The following is an 11,221-nucleotide window of genomic DNA, read 5'->3' as shown; positions in this document are numbered from 1 at the left end:
TATTCTTTAGGGTCAATTGACAAATTTTTACAATAATTGCATTTGTGACACTATTACATAAATTCCACTTTAAATATTGTAAATGTGACCAATATTGATTATATGCAGTAAAAATATGATTTTTATGCTCCCTCTATGTTATTTGATGAATTTTACTACTTTGACCATTTTGATCTACCTTTGACCAATATAGATTAACAAGCTAAATGGTTGTATAGATGACCTTAAGAATTTACCATTGAAATCTAATTTATGAAAACACAAATTAGAGAACCTTATGAAAAAATATAATAAATCAATGAGTTCACATTTGTAATATTTTAAGTGTTTAATCATAATTACAGTTGAATGATAGAAATATGAATATATCTTTGCCATACAAAGTAATATGTATATAGAACAAAATGTATGCAATGTACATCATTGTGTATACTAAAGTCATTATGTATATTACTATTACAACCATATTATATACACAACTACCAAAAGTCCTAGAGACTAAACTATCATAGAATTATCTATATTTTGCTCCTTAAAATGTTTCTATATTCATGCACTGTTACTATTGAAGATACTTACAATTCAATATCATATTACATGTTAGTATTATAGACATTTAATATTAAGTATAGATAAAGGCATATAATGAAAATATGAAACTGAATTCTAAGCATATAATAAATATATGAAACATTGTTGTGAGTTAGTATTACCTAGTGCAGTGTTCCTAAAGGGTCATATCTCTGCTTGAGGGTCTCTAATAGGGCTTTGTTGTAATGCCTACCCCTACTTGACTTTTCTAATTTCTTTTGACCAGATTCTTTTAGGCATGTGCTATGATTATGTTCGATGATGATATATATGTTCATGTATTGAATTTTAGTTATTGAATGATGTTAGTTAGACGAATGATTTTTATGTAGTTTCTATGGATACTTACCCATACTTGCATGTGTATGGTGTGCGTGTATGTTTTCTTTATGTTTGACGTTTCTGATGTGGTCGAGGAAGGGAGTTGTAGTCACCTACTAGTCAGGATCTACACGATGAACCACTTCCTGCCATTGCCTATCTAGTTTAGAATATTACGTTTGTACATGCATGGATTTTACGTAGATTGCAGGTATCGGTTATTGACTTCCCTAAATTGCTAGGATAAACATACCCTATCATAGTATTTCAATGGTATAAGTGGGGAGATAACTCTTGAGTCCAAATCCTAAACCCTAAGCCAATTTTCCTAGAGACTAGGACAAGTATCTGAGTTAGTTTATCCATCCAAATTCATCAAGGGACGTGAATTCGTGATTTTGACCCTAGAGTTTGATTATATTCTTTGCCTTCAGTTGAGTTGTCGTATTTGATTTTTTGGGTCTGTTGTGATTTTTTGTTATAATTAAATCAAATTAAAAGATAATTTAATGATTTAATTTAATGGAAATTTCATATTTACTTATATTTAATAAATTGAGAAATTAATTATATAAAATAATTAAATTTAAATATTTTATTAAAGTTTTATTTTTGACGTATTTATATTTATATAATTTAATGATAATTATTTATGCGTTTTATTTTATTAATAAATTCTAAAAAATGTTATTAATTAAGTTAATAAATATATTATTAAAAATATCTAATGAATTAATTAAATAAAAGAATAAAATTTAAAGATAAAGTTATAGTTCTAATTTTGACATATTTATAATTATTTAATTTAATAATAATTTATTTAGGAGTTTTATTAATAAAATCTAAATAATATTATTAGTTAAATTTATAAATATGATATTAAAAATGTCTCATGATTAATTAATGTGAGAAAGAAAATTAATTTAATAAAGACATTTTAATTTAAATTGCATAAAGTTGTTGAATGAAAATTGTAAATAGAAAATTCAATATTTAAAAGATTAAATCAAAGTTCTAATTTTAGCATATTTACATTTATTTAATTTAATAATTATTATTTAAGAGTTTTATTTTAATAATAAACTCTAAATAGTATTATTAGTTGAGTAATAAATATTATTTGATTAAAAAGAAAATATTAAAATATGTGAATATTTGATTTAATTAAAAACTAATTAAATTTATGCTTAAATAAAAATTCTAAAATTAAAAGTCTAAATAGAGGTCTAAATTTAGAAAATTGGTCAAAGAAAGATTTGAATATGATGTCATTTAATTACATTATTAAATATCTACTTCAATTTAAAATATTTATTTTAAAAGTCTAATTTAAGAAGTTGAATAAAAATTGAATTAAAATATTAAAAGATTAAATATTTAATATTATTTTATTATGATTATTTAAATAATAATTATCAGATTAGAGTTGCATTTAAATAATGAGCTTTAATATTCTTATTAATTTAAATAATAAACAATATTTTAACTGGTGCTTGCACTAATTAATAAAGTGGAGGAAAATAAAATATAAAGGAATATTTTAATTAAAAAGTTCTTTATATGTGCATGAAAGAATTAAATTTAAAAGTTTTGATTAAAGTTCTAATTTAGGCGTATCTATATTTATTTAAATTTAATAATAATTTATTTAAGAGTTTTATTTTTAATAAACTCTAAATAATATTATTAGTTAAATTAATAAATATTATATTAAAAACGTCACATGATTTAATAAGGGAGAGAAAGCTTTAATTTAATAAAGTTTATTTTAATTAAATTGCATAAAGTGTATGCATGAAAATTAGAATATAGTAATTAAAGACAAAGGGTTTTCACATGATTGCTTGATCAAAGGCTTGATTTGGGGGAAAATCTCTTCATTAAGAAAATTAGAGCTCATTTCTAGATACACAGGTTTGGAGGAGCCAAATTTTGAAAAGAGGGTTTTCAAAGAAAAAGAAGATTTTGGCATGTTTGTGCATTCATTATTTTAACATCAGATCCAGGTAGGATCTTGTGGGTTTGTGCAGTAGATGCTTGTTCTTCAAATTCGTGTCTTCTTCGTGTCTGTTGTGTTTCTATTTTCAAAAGTTCTCTGGGTTGAAACTCTTGTTTGAGAAAATTGATTTCCATTATATAATTGTTTGTGATTAATCTAAAAACCTTTAGTAAATATTGAACTTTAGGGTTTTTCAAAACCTAATGAATTATGAAATTCACTTTTGTATATGCTTTATGTGACGTGTGATTTACTGCTGTTGAATTTTTTGAGTTTTTCTTAGCTTTGGCCAGTCAAGATGTTTACTGGAGGCTTGGGGGTTTGTTTTGTGATGTCATGATGATGTTTGTATATGATCTTTTATACTCAACCGTGGTAATGTGTCTTGTATGCTCTATGAGGTGTTTTGATCAATTGATTGCTATTGCTTTTCAGTGTGCTTGTGTGAAACTAAGGTGAATGGTGTGACCTATCTAATATAACCTTTGAATCTTCAATTGGTTGTATTTGAATTGCTTTCCAGTCACTTTTATAGGATTGAGATGTTTGTATGATTTTTTCTTGGTGATGTCATGTTATGGCGTGGATTGGTTTATGTATACTTGATTTTGGGATCAGTCCTATTAGGATGATCATTTTGGTGGAATCTATGATTATGATTAGTGATTTTCAGTACTCATTAGTTGCTTGCTTAAGAACTAATGGATGGTATGTGGTCTTTTGTGATCTTTTGATTTTACTAAGCATAGTGTAGGTTATCTATATGTAATGTCAGGAAGTGGTTGGGGCCCAAAGTGGCTGCCAGGGTAACCCATTGTAAGTTGTTTAATAAGTGAAAACACTACACTAAATGGGAATAAAATAAACCTAATAAGTGTTAGGAACCTGTGTGTTCCTTCTGTTTATTTTGTTAGAGTAGTGTTGTTGGACGCATATGCTTTGTAAGTCGTCCCGTGAGTATATTTTATTATTATCCCACATGCATAGGTAGTATTACTTTTCTAGATCGTACTCAGTATATAAGAATAGGTTGAGGCCCTTGATGGGCACGGACGAATTTATTGTATTGAGCTTGCTCAAAGGAGGTTACCCCCTCGAAGTGGCCTGCGATCAGTAGATTCATTCTGAGTTCTGCTATCACTTTGTATTCTGTTATTTCGAGCATTCTCACAATATTGCTATAAGGAGGTTCATCACAATAAGAGTCTTTGTATGTTCTCACCCATGACTTGAGTACTAGTATAGACTAGGATGGGAGTAGAGAGAACACTTGATTGTGACCATGCATTGTTAGTATGCCTTGTCAGTACGAAAGGATACTAGTGCTGCATAGAGTCACTAGGGGGTTGAGGTCAAGTTAGACTACTAGGGTAACTCTAGCATTGATTTGTGCAATGACACTTGCCCGCTTGCATAGTAAATTCTCTACATGTTTGTGTTTGCCTCTGGGTCTAGATGTTGATTTATCTTTGAACATTTGAGTTATATTACTTTTAGAGTTTCTTTGACTTAGATACTACTTTTGATTTTGGGATTGATATCCTATTTGGGACTTGAGACTATCTCCTTAGTGTGGTGGGAGTGGACCTTCTTGGGTTACCATGAGGTTGGGAGGTAGTGCTTTTCTCTTATACCATTGAGATCTGATAGTCAGATGCTGCTGCTAGATGTGTTTGTGCAGATGTTCCTTTTTATCTGTTCTTGTATTTTTATGATGGATGGTTGTACTATTGTATTGTATTTGATTTCATAAGATCTTAAGTGATGACATAATCTATTTCATGATTTATATTATTTTAGCCTTTCATACCCTGTGACCTGTACAATGGATGATTGTGCATTCTATTTATTGCCAATTGGTATCATATATAATTGTATATTATTTAAATGGATTCATACTAGTATGTTATTATTTGATGTGGATTTATTATATATTAGATTTATTATTAATTAAACTTAAATGTGATTCAACGTCATGGGACCCTTAAGAATTGTAATCTAATTTATGGTATGTGTTTATGTGAATGCTAATTGCTTCCGCTATGTTATAACTATTGTTGTTAAGTTATTATCTTTAACTTTCAAAAAAAATGTTTGACAAATTTAGTAAAACTTTTGGTTAACTTCTTTTGGGTCACATGGCAAGGCGTTACACTTGTGATCAACATTACCAATAGTAAAAAGCACTTTAATTTTTGCTCTTCCTTGATGCTTCACCAACTTTACATTTTTTTCTCTAATAAGGTGTGATTATATGAGAATGGTTTTGTGCTTCTCATAGTCTTCAAATGTAGGAATTCCATTCCTTCTAAGCATGTATGTTTGTAACCATGTTCCAACAACAACAACATAACCATTAGGATATGTAAATCCATCATCATCTATAATCGGGTCTACAAGGTTTACCTCATACACAATGTGCTAACCAATAATTTGATTTCTCATCATGCCTAGTGGTGCAACCAATGCAAAGACCTAGCCTGGCTGAAGAAGATCTAATAGTTGGTTATGTTCAACTGAACTTTCCATGTCATCATTTTTGATAGAGGACATGCAAGACAATGGACTAAGATAATGTGGAGCCCATGTATCCACCTGTTGACACCTAACTTTGATCACATAAAATCATAATCAAATTTAGCCATCTTCTAAAGGATATTTTAAGGAAATATTAAATATTAAATTATTTTAGTGTTATCCCCAGATTAGTTAATTTAATTAATTAAATATAGCCCAATTAATAAATTAACAAACAACCAATAGTCCAATTTATTAATAAAATATCCATTCCTCTATTAAATTAAATAAATACAAAACCCATTTAATTTAATCTCCAAAACCCCTCTTTATTTAGTTAATTTAATTAATTAAATCCCTCATCTACAAGCCCCTTCAACCCAACCATTACTTAAACTCAACTCATGGACCAATAATTCCTCTTTTAATTAAATAATTCATTCATTTAATTAAATCTCATCCACCAATAATTTCTCTTTTAATTAAATAAATTCTTTATTTAATTAAATCTCATGCACTGAATATTCCTCTTTTAATTAAATAATTCATTTACTTAATTAAATCTTATGCACTAATAATTCCCCTTTTAATTAAATAATTTAATTAAGCTCACCCACCAACCTTTTATCTAACAATTCCATCCACCTCCCCCATCCTCTAGTTAACTGATCCACCTCACACAACTTAACTAAAACACATCATCTCCTCTTCAATGTCTAAAATCCCTCTCTGGATCACTTGCATGAATCAAGGCACGATTTATTCTTCCTAGTTGAAGCCCAAGTGCACTCTCATGCCACATCTCCCTCATCCATATCTAAATGCAAAAAAAAAAATTGCATGTTCTCACATACACACAATCTTGAATGATTAAGAGGATGAACCAAACAATACATTTTTTGATTTGAGTCTAAAATGAAGTCACACAATCTCGACTGCATAAAGTTTTAAAGAACATTGAAAATTGCACACTTCACAATTTGAACTTTAAAATGAATGCAAAATTCTTCAATGACTAAGGTTAACATGCTCTTACTCCCTTCTCTTTCCATCTTTCACAATTTGATTTATAAAGTTGACCCTTCAAACAAATTATTAGGTTTTTGATTGATTTACTAAGTTGACCACACACATTTTCCAGTTGGAAAAATGAATATTGCATCTTAATCATGTGTGTCTTTTGTCATAGATAGTCAACTTAAAATCTTCAATTTGGAAAGAGTAAAATTTTTGGTGTTTTTCTAGGAGTGTTTCTACTACAACACTTCCGTAGACTCATTTGGTTTCTTGAATTTTAGAATGCGGTTAATTAAGCGATCTATGTACCAAAAGGTTATTAGTAAGATCATCAACAACAACCCTAGGAGCACTTCTAGAGAGGCATGTTCATTGGGAAGCGTAACTCATTGGAGAACGACTTGACACTGGTAAATTCCCTGGCTAGTATAGAAATAAGGTGCTGAAAAAAATTCTTGCTTTATATCCATGCAAGTTTGAGCAATCTATTTCTAATGGTAGTCTGAGATAGGAAAACTTTTCTACAATCTCAACATGGTAATAATAGACTCTTAAGCGGGTCACATATGTAACAACTATTTGGGAGGACTCCACAGATCTAATTATGACCCAACTTAGTAGCTACATTTTTAGCCATATTCTAAAAAGACAATTTGACCTTAGGGATAATGTGTTTATGAAGTTGTTGCATTGTGATTTGACCTCATAAAAACATTTGTTGAACATACAAAGTTCTTGGTCTTATTTTCCAAAATTATTTTTCTAGATATAGACTATGTACTTGTCTCTCTCAAAGTGGCTATGTCCTTTGAGAGACTATTTGTTCACATATTTTAGTTATTGTTAAGAAATATGTCTTTGGGTGCTCACAAGTTGTTAGGAAGTTAATTCACAACAACTCTAGGATTGCTTTGGTTGAAATTATAAAATCTTATCATTGCTTTATCTATATGAAAGATTACTTGTCCTATTTATTATTGCAATTATTTATTTGTGTAAAGAGAAGTCAAGTCCTCATGTTTGACCAACCAAAGCCTAATTTTACTAAAGTCAAGCTTCAAGCATCCTTAGCATATAGGGAAAGAGATTCAACATGCCAAAAACTAGCACCCTCTAGTCTTAACCTTGCAAATGAACTACAAATTGAGAAAGAAGGAGTTGAAACAACATTACAAATTGAGTGGAATAACAAAGTCAACAATTTAACCCTTAGCAAAGGAGTAAACCATAGGCGTATTGACCATTCATCCATCAACCATCATGACTCCTTTTAGCCTTATCACAAATCATGCACTTTGTTGTTGAGATCTTTATCATTAAGTACCAAAAGGTTGTTAGCTAGTCCATTCTTAACAACCCTAGGATTTGTTCCAGAAAAAGTGGTTATTCAATTGAAGATAAGGTATACTTACCATAGTTACTACCTGATCTAAAAGTTTTTATACTAAGAAAAACCTAAAAAGTTGAGTCCTCATGTTAAAATGATCCAAACACAAGTTCAAATTTTTTTTAGCTCCAACCATCCCAAGTGGATAGAGAAATAGAAGTTGAACACAAAAAAAATGCACCCAATTCAAGAATTTCCCAATTAAATAAAATTGAGAGAGAGGGCATTGAAAGCACATTACAAGTAAAATGGGAGTGTAGGATTGACATACTGAGAGCTCACCCTAAAGTTAATTATGCTCTTATCAAGATCATGACTTACGACTTTTATGATTAGGTCCAACTTCTTCCTCACACACTTTGCACTTTGTTTACCCTGGAGTCCTTTCTTAGAGCCATAATATAGCTTATCCTCTTCAACATTGTTAATTTTATTATTTCTTAGAAGTACATCCAGAATCCTTTCCCAACAACATCTTGATCCACATCCTCTATCAAATCTTGTCTTTGGTATTATCATCCTAGCGGCCACATATATTATATCTCGCATCCACATATCACTATGACTATCCCTTGGCTAACACACCTGTCTAAGGTAGTTTATCTCATCATTTGTGTCCCTCGTCACCTTGATCAAAAGTTTGACGTCCACACTCAATTATCTACCATCATCTTTGTTAGTAAATAGTTTTTCCCAAAGACTTTTAACACTTTTGATTAGAGAAATGTTTGTACACTAATAGGTTGAATTCCTAAGTATAGATAAGGAATTCTCTGCTTAGTATCATTTTACAATATTATTAGGTACAACTACCAATTTGAAAGATAATCGTTAAGTCCTCTATTGAGTAAAAATCTTCCCGATGAGTATTTTACTAAAAATACCAAAAAGCTTTGAATTATCTCATGAACACAAGATAAATTTGAATACTGAAAAACCATTCAATTTTAACAATCAATATCATCCACATGATTGAATGTTAAAACAAGGATAGATAGTGAAGTAATATAGATTCCACCTCTGACAACCTTCAAGATTTAAAACAAATAATTCTAGAGTACACAACAAATGTAACTTCACTTTCCACTATAACATACATTCTCAAGAATGAAAATTATCATAAAGCAAACAATAGTATCTACTTTAGAAAGCTTTAGCACATAAAACTATAGAATTTTACTTTAACTTGCTTCTAATCTAGAAAATATTCTATTCAAAATTCAAAGTGTAGAACCTTAAAACAAAAGTATTTCTATTTTAGTCTATTGAGAGATGAATCCTATTAGATATTATCTATTACATATTTATATGGCATAGGGCTAGACAACTATCCAAAATTACCCTGCCAGAAGTAAATTGTCTCTTAGTTAACATAACCATGTTAATTGAAATGCATTAAAGGAAATAAATAGGAGAAAACAAAATGCAATTGCCCAATGACCACGTGCCATGTCAAGAAGAATTGTCCACACTAGTCACAATTCTTACGGCCTTCCATGCCTCATAATTGGTGGTAAATGCAAAGATAACTGACTGATGAGGTAAACCAATGTAGGTAATTGTTTGTTTCTAGACTTCCTTTTCCCTCTTCAGCTCTGTTACTTTTTCTTCATGAATTTCCATATGCTTTAGGTTTATTATCAACATGGCTTCACTATAAGTGACATTTGAAAAGTCTTGTCTACACAACATTTTCTTCTACTAAATCTCTTGAAACTTCTTCTAGACTTCATTTATTATTTCCTCCACATTGGCTATGGAGTCATTTTCCTTACTCGCACATTGCTTGCTGAACCACTTTAGATCACCTTGGATTATCTCATCCACGAGCTTGAGACCATCTAGGATTTCTTTGATCTTATTTACTCCCTGGACTAGTGCTACATTCTGCCATTTGATATAATCTTTAATCACATACTGAGTCTTATCATCAAGGCTAGCCATAGGGCATTCAACTTGGAACCTTTGCAATTTGAAGCTTTGAATTTCCTCTATCCAGAGCACCAATTTTACCCAATTGTTTCTCTATTTCTCAAAGCCTTCATTATTGGACTCCACCTTTTTGATGATGGTAGTAGTTTCCTTTGAAGCTTTGTCTAAAAGACTTATCTATTTCACTATTTCACTCAGGACATACTGTAACAATTCTTCAGATGTCTTTGTGATAGCTTTAAATTTCTGCAAATTATCAAGAAACTACTAATTGGCTGAAGAAGATACATCCATGATTGCAAAAATCTCATTTAAAGGCTTGGGTTCCAGGTGCAAGATAGCATTAATGTATTGTACCATGCTACTCATTGCCTCTTTCATATCTTTCTTATCCTAAGCATCATCCAGACTCCATTTGCAATATTTTTGTTTGAAGCTTCAAAAATCTTCATATCCACTGCACGACTCCCCTTCCCAAGGTCAATCCTTGATACTTGATAATCTTGAGGAGTGAGATCCTCGTGTGAGTTGCCTTTTGGTGGCTTGGCAATCTTAGCTGACCAATGCCTTGAACTTTTATCAAACTTTATCCTGGACTCAGTTCTGGCCCTTTTGGTTTTCCATGATTTTCCTAGATACTTGCTAACCAAATCATCAATAGGCATATACAAGGGCACCATACTTCTTTTTGTCTCAATGGAAGTCTCCAACCACTTAGGCATGATAGGGTCTTTTCCTATCATAGGAGAAACCTTAGTCAAGGAAAGGGTACCTAATTAAGTATCAATGCTTTTAGATAAATTTTGGGAATCTGACCATTACCTACCATAGGAGAATTGGGGGGCTGCTCTAGGTTTGCCTTTGTTTCTATAGGATCTAGATCAACTATGAAAGTATGTTTCCCTTTGCTTGGTGTTTCCTTCCTAGTACTCAAGCAGGTCACTCTTTTGACCTTCAACACCTCTTTATGAACTTGAAGTTCAAGTAGCTGTGAAGTTACTTCAACTTCAACTTCAGTCAAGGTAAGGGTACCTGATTGAGTATCAATGCTTTCACGTAACTTTTGAGGATCTGATCATTATCTTGCATGGGAGAATTGGGAGGCTACTCTAGGTTTGCCTTTGTTTCTATAGGATCTAGATCAACTATCATGGTATCTTTCCCTTTGCATGGTGTTTCCTTCCTAGTACTTGAGTGGGTTACTCTTCTAACCTTCAACACCTCTTTATGAACTTGAAGTTGAAGTAGCTACAGAGTTACTTCAACTTCAACTTTGGGTGAATAGTTCTTGACAAATCTTAACCCTCCACCTCTCTTACTTACCAGTTGATGTTGAGAGCTCAAAATGATTAAATGATCAATTGTACTAGCCTAATGAGTAATTTTAGGAAATGATTTATTGGAAATCTTAGGACAAATATGAGTAGGCAAAGGTATTTATAACAAGCATGTCACCT

The sequence above is a fragment of the Cupressus sempervirens genome, chromosome 10, assembly GCF_028749045.1.
Source record: "Cupressus sempervirens isolate cs-2001-9-10 chromosome 10, ASM2874904v1, whole genome shotgun sequence".
NCBI classification, from domain to species: Eukaryota; Viridiplantae; Streptophyta; class Pinopsida; order Cupressales; family Cupressaceae; genus Cupressus; species Cupressus sempervirens.
This window is presented reverse-complemented; position numbering follows the sequence as displayed.